Source organism: Arachis hypogaea, chromosome 7 (assembly GCF_003086295.3).
Source record: "Arachis hypogaea cultivar Tifrunner chromosome 7, arahy.Tifrunner.gnm2.J5K5, whole genome shotgun sequence".
NCBI lineage: Eukaryota > Viridiplantae > Streptophyta > Magnoliopsida > Fabales > Fabaceae > Arachis > Arachis hypogaea.
The window spans coordinates 62,120,699-62,133,122 of NC_092042.1; the positions used below are offsets into that span (position 1 = coordinate 62,120,699).

The following is a 12,424-nucleotide window of genomic DNA, read 5'->3' on the forward strand; positions in this document are numbered from 1 at the left end:
TAGTTGGCCTTTGATGTCACTCTATGTGTCTAGTTGGTGGGTACATGATGAGCGGATAATTTGTACGCTTTTTGGCATTGTTTTTAGTATGTTTTTAGTATGATCTAGTTAGTTTTTAGTATATTTTTATTAGTTTTTAGTTAAAATTCACTTTTCTGGACTTTACTATGAGTTTGTGTGTTTTTCTGTGATTTCAGGTATTTTCTGGCTGAAATTGAGGGACCTGAGCAAAAATCTGATTCAGAGACTGAAAAGGACTGCAGATGCTGTTGGATTCTGACCTCCCTGCACTCGAAGCGGATTTTCTGGAGCTACAGAAGCCCAATTGGTGCGCTCTCAACGGCGTTGGAAAGTAGACATCCTGGGCTTTCCAGCAATATATGATAGTCCATACTTTGCCCAAGATTTGATGGCCCAAACCGGCGTTCAAAGTCACCCTCAGAAATCCCAGCGTTAAACGCTGGAACTGGCACCAAAATGGGAGTTAAACGCCCAAACTGGCATAAAAGCTGGCGTTTAACTCCAAGAGAAGTCTCTGCACGAAAATGCTTCATTGCTCAGCCCAAGCACACACCAAGTGGGCCCGGAAGTGGATTTTTATGTCATTTACTCATTTCTGTAAACCTTAGGCTACTAGTTTTCTATAAGTAGGACCTTTTACTACTGTATTGAGACATCGAGAGGTAGCTATCTTCATTGTTATGCTATCTTAGATCATTGGGAGGCTGGCCTCATGGCCATGCCTAGACCTTGTTCTTATGTATTTTCAACGGTGGAGTTTCTACACACCATAGATTAAGGTGTGGAGCTCTGCTGTACCTCGAGTATTAATGCAATTACTATTGTTCTTCCATTCAATTCCGCTTGTTCTTGTTCTAAGATATCACTTGTTCTTCAACTTGATGAATGTGATGATCCGTGACACTCATCATCATTCTCACCTATGAACGTGTGACTGACAACCACCTCCGTTCTACCTTCGATTGGGTGAATATCTCTTGGATTCCTGATTGCACGATGCATGGTTGATCGCCTGACAACCGAGTGCTCGCCTGACAACCGAGCCAACCATTCCGTGAGATCAGAGTCTTTGTGGTATAGGCTAGAACTGATGGCGGCATTCAAGAGAATCCGGAAGGTCTAACCTTGTCTGTGGTATTCTGAGTAGGATTCAATGATTGAATGACTGTGACGTGCTTCAAACTCCTAGCAGGCGGGGCGTTAGTGACAGACGCAAAAGAATCACTGGATTCTATTCCGGCCTGACCGAGAACCGACAGATGATTAGCCATGCTGTGACAGAGCATAGGAACATTTTCACTGAGAGGATGGGAGGTAGCCACTGACAACGGTGAAACCCTTGCATAAGCTTGCCATGGAAAGGAGTAAGAAGGATTGGATGAAGACAGTAGGAAAGCAGAGAGACGGAAGGGAAGGCATCTTCATGCGCTTATCTGAAGTTCCTACCAATGAATTACATAAGTACCTCTATCTTTATCTTTATGTTTTTATGCGTTCATCACCATATCCATTTGAGTTTGCCTGACTAAGATTTACAAGATGACCATAGCTTGCTTCATACTAACAATCTCCGTGGGATCGACCCTTACTCGTGTAAGGTTTATTACTTGGACGACCCAGTGCACTTGCTGGTTAGTTGTGCGAAGTTGTGTTTATGCCATGGTATTGAACACCAAGTTTTGGGGTTCATGACCGGGGATTATGAGAGTTGTGAAAAGTATTGTTCACAATTTCGCGCACCAAGTTTTTGGCGCCGTTGCCGGGGATTGTTGAGTTTGGACAACTGACGGTTCATCTTGTTGCTTAGATTAGGTATTTTTTTTTCTTCAGAGTTCTTAGGAATGAATTCTAGTGTTTCAAGGTGATGTTCTTATCATCACCAAAGCTGATTGATCTTCATCAATTTAGCTCTTGAATGCAATGTTCTGCTGAAGCTTGGCTGACCATGTCTAATTCCTTTAGACTGAAGCTTTAGACTAACATTGCATGATTCCTGGGATTCTCATTAAGAATTTTGATATCTTTTTCCACTTAATTTTCGAAAAACACAAAAAAAAAAAAATTTTACAAAATCATAAAATCCAAAAATATTTCTTGTTTGAGTCTAGTGTCTCATGTTAAGTTTGGTGTCAATTGCATGCATTCATGTGTCTTAGTGATCTTCAAGATGTTCTTGATGATTTCTTACTCTGATCTTTGAATTCTCTTGACTTGAGTGTTTTATGTGTCTCATATGCATTCTCATTAGTGTCAGTAGTATACAAACTGCTAAGTTTGGTGTCTTGCATGCATTGTTATTTGATTTTTGTGCATTTTGATTTTTCCTTATTATTAAAAATCCAAAAATATTTTTTATTTGTGTCTTCTCAAGTCAATACTACAGAGAAATTAAAGATTCAGAACATACAGCAGAGGAATTACACAGAAAAGCTGGGCGTTCAAAACGCCCAGTGAAGAAGGACAGACTGGCGTTTAAACACCAGCCAGGGTACCTGGTTGGGCGTTTAACGCCCAAAAGGGTATAGTTTTGGGCGTTAAACGCCAGAATGTGCACCATTCTGGGCGTTTAACGCCAGGATGGCACAAGAGGGAAGATTCTGTTTTCAATGCAATTTTTTTCAGGTTTTCAAAGTTTTTCAAAATCAAATCTTTTTCAAATCATATCTTTTCAATCACATGCTTTCAAAATCAATTTCTTTCCTTTTTCAAAGATACTTACTATCAATTAATGATTTGATTCAACATTTCAAGTATGTTGCCTTTTCTGTTGAGAAAGGTTTAATGTTTGAATCATATCTTTTCTTGATAGCCAAGTCATTAATTTTTAAAATCAAATCTTTTTAAAATGTTTTTCAAATCATATCTTCTCAATCACATCTTTTTAAAACTAATCATATTTTCTTAACCACATCTTTTTCAAAATAGTTTTCAATCAAATCTTTTTGATTTCTAATTTCAAAATCTTTTTCAAAAATCACTTGATCTCTTTCCCACTCTTGGTTTTCGAAAATTAATTAGTGTTTTTCAAAATGTTTTCAAAATTTCTTACTTAATTTTCGAAAATTGCTTCCCTTCTTCTCACATCCTTCTATTTATGGACTAACACTATCCCTTAATGCAAAAATTCGAACTCCATCTTCTTTGATAAGTTCGAATTTTCTACTTCTGTCTTCTACTCTTCTTTTCCTCTGACACTTCAAGGAATCTCTATACTGTGACATAGAGAATTCCACATTTTCTTGTTCTCTTCTCTTTCATATGAGCAGGAGCAAAGACAAAGGCATTCTTGTTGAGGCTGATCCTGAACCTGAAAGGACCTTGAAGAGAAAGCTAAGAGAAGCCAAAGCACAACTCTCTTTAGAGGACCTGACCGAATTTTTCAAAGAAGAAGAACACATGGCAGCCGAAAACAATAATGCCAACAATGCAAGGAAGGTGCTGGGTGACTTTACTGTACCTACTCCCGATTTCTATGGGAGAAGCATCTCTATCCCTGCCATTGGAGCAAACAACTTTGAGCTTAAGCCTCAATTAGTTTCTCTAATGCAACAGAATTGCAAGTTCCATGGACTTCCATTGGAAGATCCTCATCAGTTCTTAGCTGAGTTCTTGCAAATCTGTGACACTGTCAAGACTAATGGGGTTGACCCTGAGGTCTACAGACTTATGCTATTCCCTTTTGCTGTAAGAGACAGAGCTAGAACATGGTTGGACTCTCAACCTAAAGAAAGCCTGGACTCTTGGGAAAAGCTAGTCAATGCCTTCTTGGCAAAGTTCTTTCCACCTTAAAAATTGAGTAAGCTTAGAGTGGAAGTCCAAACCTTCAGACAGAAGGAAGGAGAATCCCTCTATGAAGCTTGGGAAAGATACAAATAATTAATCAGAAAGTGTCCTTCTGATATGCTTTCTGAATGGAGCATCATAGGTATTTTCTATGATGGTCTCTCTGAACTATCCAAGATGTCTTTGGATAGCTCTGCAGGAGGATCTCTTCATCTGAAGAAGACGCCTACTGAAACTCAAGAACTGATTGAAATGGTTGCAAATAACCAATTCATGTACACTTCTGAAAGAAATCCTGTGAACAATGGGACTAGTCAGAAGAAAGGAATTCTTGAGATTGACACTCTGAATGCCATATTAGCTCAGAATAAAATATTGACTCAACAAGTCAATATGATTTCTCAAAGTCTGTCTGGAATGCAAAATGCACCAAGCAGTACTAAGGAGGCCTCATCTGAGGAAGAAGCCTATGATCCTGAGAACCCTTCAATGGAAGAGGTGAATTACATGGGAGAACCCTATGGAAACACCTATAATCCTTCATGGAGAAATCATCCAAATTTTTCATGGAAGGATCAACAGAGACCCCAACAAGGTTTCAACAATAATAATGGTGGAAGAAACAGGTTTAGCAATAGCAAGCCTTTTCCATCATCTTCTCAGCAACAGACAGAGAGTTCTAAGCAGAATAACTCTGACTTAGCAACCATGGTCTCTGATCTGATCAAAACCACTCAGAGTTTCATGACTGAAACAAGATCCTCCATTAGAAATTTGGAGGCACAAGTGGGTCAGCTGAGCAAGAAAATTACTGAACTCCCTCCTAGTACTCTCCCAAGCAATACAGAAGAAAATCCAAAAGGAGAGTGCAAGGCCATCAACATGGCCGAATTTTGGGAGGAAGGAGAGGCAGTGAACGCCACTGAGGAAGGCCTCACTGGGCGTCCACTGGCCTCCAATGAGTTCCCCAATAAGGAACCATGGGAATCTGAGGCTCAAACTGAGACCATAGAGATTCCATTGGACTTACTTCTGCCATTCATGAGCTCTGATGAGTATTCTTCCTCTGAAGAGGATGAGTATGTCACTGAAGAGCAAGTTGCTAAAAACCTTGGAGCAATCATGAAGCTAAATGACAAGTTATTTGGAAATGAGACTTGGGAAGATGAACCCCCTTTGCTCACCAAAGAACTGGATGACTTGTCTAGGCAGAAACTGCCTCAAAAGAGACAGGATCCTGGGAAGTTTTTAATACCTTGTACCATAGGCACCATGACCTTCAAGAAGGCCTTGTGTGACTTAGGGTCAAGTGTAAACCTCATGCCTCTCTCTGTAATGGAGAAGTTAGGGATCTCTGAGGTGCAAGCTGTAAAAATCTCACTAGAGATGGCAGACAACTCAAGAAAACAAGCCCATGGACTTGTAGAGGATGTTTTGGTTAAAGTTGAAGACCATTACATCCCTACTGATTTCATAGTCCTAGAGACTGGGAAGTGCATGGATGAATCCATCATCCTTGGCAGACCCTTCCTAGCCACAGCAAGGGCTGTGATTGATGTTGATAGAGGAGAGTTGATCATTCAAGTGAATGAAGAATCCTTGGTGTTTAAGGCCCAAGGATATCCCTCTGTCATCATGGAGAGGAAGCATGAAGAGCTTCTCTCAAAACAGAGCCAAACAGAGCCCCCACAGTCAAACTCTAAGTTTGGTGTTGGGAGGCCACAACCAAACTCTAAGTTTGGTGTTGAACCCCCACATTCAAACTCTAAGTTTGGTGTTGGGAGGTTCCAACATAGCTCTGAGCATTTCTGAGGCTCCATAAGAGTCCTCTGTCAAGCTAATGACATTAAAGAAGCGCTTGTTGGGAGGCAACCCAATGTTTTATAATTAACTATTTTCTTTTGTTATTTTATATTTGTTGTAGGTTGATGATCATAAGAAGTCACAAAATCAATGAAAAAAGCAAAAACAGAATGAAAAACAGGAAGAAAAACAGCACACCCTGGAGGACACACCTACTGGCGTTTAAACGCCAGTGAGGCTAGCTGTTGGGCGTTTAACGCCCAGTCTGGCACCATTCTGGGCGTTTAACGCCAGAAAGGGGCACCAGACTGGCGTTAGACGCCAGAAAAGGGCAAGAAGCTGGCGTTAAACGCCAGAAATGGGCACCAGCCCGGCGTTTAACGCCAGAATTGGCACAAAACGAGATTTTGGTTGCCATTTGGTGCAGGGATGACTTTTCCTTGACACCTCAGGATCTGTGGACCCCACAGGATCCCCACCTATCCCACCACTCTCTCTCTTCTTCACCCATTCACCAATCACCTCAACACCTCTTCCCCAAAAACCCTTCACCTATCAAATTCCATCTTTTTCTTCACCACTCACATCCATCCTTCATAAAACCTCACCTACCTCACCATTCAAATTCAAACCACCTTCCCACCCAAACCCACCCTCAAATGACCGAACCCTACCCTTCCCCCTCTCCTATATAAACCCTCCTTCACTCCTTCCTTTCCACACAACCTAAACACCATTTCTCCCCCCTTTGGCCGAACACAAAGCCATTCCCTTTCTCCTCATTTCTTCTTCTTCTCCTCTCCTCTTCCTTCTTTTGCTCGAGGACGAGCAAACATTTTAAGTTTGGTGTGGTAAAAGCATTGCTTTTTGTTTTTCCATAACCATTTATGGCATCCAAGGCCGGAGAAACCTCTAGAAAGAGGAAAGGGAAGGCAAAAGCTTCCACCTCCAAGTCATGGGAGATGGAGAGATTCATCTCAAGGGTGCATCAAGACCACTTCTATGAAGTTGTGACCTTGAAGAAGGTGATCCCCGAGGTCCCTTTTTCACTCAAAAAGGGTGAATATCCGGAGATCCAACATGTGATCCGAAGAAGAGGTTGGGAAGTTCTTACCAACCCCATTCAACAAGTCGGAATCTTGATGGTTCAAGAGTTCTATGCCAATGCATGGATCACCAAGAACCATGATCAAAGTGTGAACCCGGATCCAAAGAATTATCTTACTATGGTTCGGGGGAAATACTTGGATTTTAGTCCGGAAAGTGTAAGGTTGGCATTCAATTTGCCCATGATGCAAGGAGATGAACACCCTTACACTAGAAGGGTCAACTTTGATCAAAGGTTGGACCAAGTCCTCACAATCATATGTGAAGAGGGCGCCCAATGGAAGAGAGATTCAAGAGGGAAGCCGGTTCAATTGAGAAGGCATGACCTCAAACCCGTGGCTAGAGGATGGTTGGAGTTTATCCAACGCTCAATCATTCCCACTAGCAACCGGTCCGAAGTCACCATAGACCGGGCTATCATGATTCATAGCATCATGATTGGAGAAGGAATAGAAGTTCATGAGGTTATAGCTCAAGAGCTCTATAAGGTGGCGGACAAGTCCTCTACCTTGGCAAGGTTAGCCTTCCCTCATCTCATTTGTCACCTCTGTTATTCAGTTGGAGTTGACATAGAGGGAGACATCCCTATTGATGAGGACAAGCCCATCACTAAGAAGAGGATGGAGCACACAAGAGACCCCACTCATCATGAGATCCCTGAGATACCTCAAGGGATGCACTTTCCTCCACAAAACTATTGGGAGCAACTAAACACCTCCCTAGGAGAATTGAGTTCCAACATGGGACAACTAAGGGTGGAGCATCAAGAACACTCCATCATCCTCCATGAAATTAGAGAAGATCAAAGAATCATGAGAGATGAGCAAAAAATACAAGGAAGAGACATTGAGGAGCTCAAGCACTCCATAGGATCTTCAAGAGGAAGAAAGAGCCGCCATCACTAAGGTGGACCCGTTCCTTAATTTCCTTGTTCTTTATTTTTCTGTTTTTCGAATTTCATGCTTATGTTTATCTATGTTTGTGTCTTGTGATCATTAGTGTCTTAGTGTCTATGCCTTAAAGTTAAGAATGTCCTATGAATCCATCACCTCTCTTTAATAAAAACGTGCTTAATTGAAAAAGGAAGAATTGCATGAATTTTGAATTTTATAACAGTTTAATTATTTTGATGTGGTGGCATTACTTTTGTCTTCTGAATGTATGCTTAAACAGTGCATATGTATCTTGAATTTGTGGTTCATGAATGTTGGCTCTTGAAAGAATGATGAAAAAGGAGACATGTTACTGAGGATCTGAAAAATCATAAAAATGATTCTTGAAGCAAGAAAAAGCAATGAAAAAAAAATCGAAAAAAAAATAATAGAGAAAAGGGGAGAAAAAGAAAGAAAAAGAAATAAAGTTGTGATCCAAGGCAAAAAGAGTGTGCTTAAGAACCCTGGACACCTCTAATTGGGGACTCTAGCAAAGCTAAGTCACAATCTGAAAAGGTTCACCCAATTATGTGTCTGTGGCATGTATGTATTCGGTGGTAATACTGGAAGACAGAGTGCTTTGGGCCACAGCCAAGACTCAATAAGTAGCTTTGTTCAAGAATCATCATACTCTACTAGGAGAATCAATAACACTATCTGGATTCTAAGTTCCTAAAGAAGCCAATCATTCTGAATTTCAAAGGATAGAGTGAGATGCCAAAACTATTCAGAGGCAAAAAAAAAAAAAAAGCTAAAAGCCCCGCTCATCTAATTAATACTGATCTTCATAGATGTTTTTGGAATTCATTGCATATTCTCTTCTTTTTATCTTAATTAATTTTCAGTTGCTTGAGGACAAGCAACAATTTAAGTTTGGTGTTGTGATGAGCGAATAATTTGTACGCTTTTTGGCATTGTTTTTAGTATGTTTTTAGTATGATCTAGTTAGTTTTTAGTATATTTTTATTAGTTTTTAGTTAAAATTCACTTTTCTGGACTTTACTATGAGTTTGTGTGTTTTTCTGTGATTTCAGGTATTTTCTGGCTGAAATTGAGGGACCTGAGCAAAAATCTGATTCAGAGACTGAAAAGGACTGCAGATGCTGTTGGATTCTGACCTCCCTGCACTCGAAGCGGATTTTCTGGAGCTACAGAAGCCCAATTGGTGCGCTCTCAACGGCGTTGGAAAGTAGACATCTTGGGCTTTCCAGCAATATATGATAGTCCATACTTTGCTCAAGATTTGATGGCCCAAACCGGCGTTCAAAGTCACCCTCAGAAATCCCAGCGTTAAACGCTGGAACTGGCACCAAAATGGGAGTTAAACGCCCAAACTGGCATAAAAGCTGGCGTTTAACTCCAAGAGAAGTCTCTGCACGAAAATGCTTCATTGCTCAGCCCAAGCACACATCAAGTGGGCCCGGAAGTGGATTTTTATGTCATTTACTCATTTCTGTAAACCTTAGGCTACTAGTTTTCTATAAGTAGGACCTTTTACTACTGTATTGAGACATCGAGAGGTAGCTATCTTCATTGTTATGCTATCTTAGATCATTGGGAGGCTGGCCTCATGGCCATGCCTAGACCTTGTTCTTATGTATTTTCAACGGTGGAGTTTCTACACACCATAGATTAAGGTGTGGAGCTCTGCTGTACCTCGAGTATTAATGCAATTACTATTGTTCTTCCATTCAATTCCGCTTGTTCTTGTTCTAAGATATCACTTGTTCTTCAACTTGATGAATGTGATGATCCGTGACACTCATCATCATTCTCACCTATGAACGTGTGACTGACAACCACCTCCGTTCTACCTTCGATTGGGTGAATATCTCTTGGATTCCTGATTGCACGATGCATGGTTGATCGCCTGACAACCGAGTGCTCGCCTGACAACCGAGCCAACCATTCCGTGAGATCAGAGTCTTTGTGGTATAGGCTAGAACTGATGGCGGCATTCAAGAGAATCCGGAAGGTCTAACCTTGTCTGTGGTATTCTGAGTAGGATTCAATGATTGAATGACTGTGACGTGCTTCAAACTCCTAGCAGGCGGGGCGTTAGTGACAGACGCAAAAGAATCACTGGATTCTATTCCGGCCTGACCGAGAACCGACAGATGATTAGCCATGCTGTGACAGAGCATAGGAACATTTTCACTGAGAGGATGGGAGGTAGCCACTGATAACGGTGAAACCCTTGCATAAGCTTGCCATGGAAAGGAGTAAGAAGGATTGGATGAAGACAGTAGGAAAGCAGAGAGACGGAAGGGAAGGCATCTTCATGCGCTTATCTGAAGTTCCTACCAATGAATTACATAAGTACCTCTATCTTTATCTTTATGTTTTTATGCGTTCATCACCATATCCATTTGAGTTTGCCTGACTAAGATTTACAAGATGACCATAGCTTGCTTCATACTAACAATCTCCGTGGGATCGACCCTTACTCGCGTAAGGTTTATTACTTGGACGACCCAGTGCACTTGCTGGTTAGTTGTGCGAAGTTGTGTTTATGCCATGGTATTGAACACCAAGTTTTGGGGTTCATGACCGGGGATTATGAGAGTTGTGAAAAGTATTGTTCACAAGTTGTTAAAATATATATATATATATATATATATATATATATATATATATATATATATATATATATAATATAGTTCAAACTTAAAAAGTTAATTAAAGTTGGAGAAAAAAATTCTAAATGATTTTTGATAATTATCCCGAAAGATAACGAAGTTTTCAACAAAAAAATTCTTTTAGACTTTTGATCTTTATTTATGTGAGACTGGTTAGTCCATTCGTCAATATTTTTTCTTTGGGTTAATGAAACAAACTTATATAAGACGTTAAACTATTGATTTATCCGTTAAATGCCAATTAGGACTTACAAATTTTTTTGTTGTGGGTCTCTGTCATTTGAAAATAATTGTCAGAGTCGTTTAAGACTTTTCTCAATTTTTTGTTATCTTTTTCATATATATTAGCTAAATTTATCGTATAAAACTAAGAAACATTAATAATTTTTTAATTTTTTTTACTTATAGAAATTGAATAGAAGATATTTTTATAATCTTTTCGCTGTTGCTTGAAACAGTTGTCACTACAAGAAAATCACTCATTCAACTACTCTTGAAAAGTGTAGTTAAAAATAAAAAAAGATGTTTTTGACTAAGGCTACGCTTTTTTTAGCTTTGGAGACGGTTTAGTGGGAAATACCTATTTGGTCGTTGCCTATTCTCAAAGGCTACACTTTTCTGTATCAAAAACTACTCTTTTGGCGTTCAAGTATTGGGTGCACATTTCAAGTGATGCGATTCATGATCAAAGATTACGCTTTTCAACTTCCATGCTTATCAGAATTTTAAAGAATAGGCTCCAATTATTTACTACTATATAACCTTAAAAAAGTAGCAACATTTTATACCTATAACTACTCTATATAAACGTAGCCTTAAGTTTTTTACTTTTGTTTTTATTTTGTGTACACATAAAGTATTCTAATATTTTTTTCTAAAAGCTAATATTTAGTAATATAATTATATATATAATCCTATATTTTTAATTAAATTAGTCAAATATTATAAAATAAAAATAAATACATAATATTATTATACAATATATTTTTTAAATAATAAAAATTATCTTTAAAAAAATGTATTTATCATTATCCAAAAATATTGAAATGTACATCTCACACTAAATTGAAAGATAATATCACACATTCTTAAACACAAGGAGGGCGAATTAGAAATAAACTAAAAAAACGTTAATATAATACCAATATATGGAACAAGTTGAGATATTATATTATTAATTAAGATTATGTAAAAAATTAGGTGTATTTAATTTAAATTAACATCATAATTTATATATATTCATTATTATTAAAAGTGCATATTCTATTTTATAATAAACAATAAAAAGTTAACATAATATTTTATCTAAAATAGATACAATAAATAAGAATATTTATATCAATTAATTAAGTAGACATGATATTAAAGATTCAAAATTCAATATTTTGAAATAATTAATAACAAATAGATAAGACTAATAATAACAATAATTAATAACGTTATTTAATATGTATATTCTCTATTCAAAATTTATAAGTAAAAAAGATCACAAATAATTTTCGGTTCTTATATAATAAATTCAACTAATATATATAAAAAATAACAAAAAATAGAATAATTTTTTTATAATTATTCTCAAAAGACAGCAAAATTACAAACAAACAAAATCTGCTAATCCTAATTGACATTTAATAGATAAATAAATTGTTTAATATATCACGTAGAATTATTCTGTTAATTCAAAAACGAGTTCATTAACAAAAGAATTAACCAATTTCATAAAATTAAAAATTAAAAACCGAAACAAATATTTTTTTATTAGACTTGTAATCAATGATATTCTCCAACCCAACAGGTTAAATACTAATTCGTCGCGGATCTGAGCTCCATTGAAGGGTTACATAATCAAGTTCGGGGCCGAAAGAAATGTTTAGGTACAAAAATGATATACATGAATAAACCACTCTGGCAAAATAACGCATTATCGAAGCCATGAATGGTAGCTAGCTACGTATATAATATAAAAACAATAATATATGCATAGTAAATATTATTATTTTTTATTAATATTTGATAATAATTTATACTGATATTTATAGATATTTTATATATAAAAAATCTATAATTTATATTTATATCTAATAAAATTTTATACATATAAATTAATATAGTTTATATTTATATTTTTAAAATTTATAT

At 37.6% G+C, this 12,424-nt stretch overlaps 1 non-coding gene across 1 annotated transcript; it reads right to left on the reverse strand.

Moving 5' to 3' along the window:
• Window positions 1-3,819: 3,819 nt before the first annotated feature.
• On the reverse strand, window positions 3,820-3,927 carry LOC112704401 (small nucleolar RNA R71). Its single transcript, XR_003155027.1, has one exon. It is a non-coding gene; the product is annotated as a small nucleolar RNA R71 (small nucleolar RNA).
• Window positions 3,928-12,424: the final 8,497 nt, after the last annotated feature.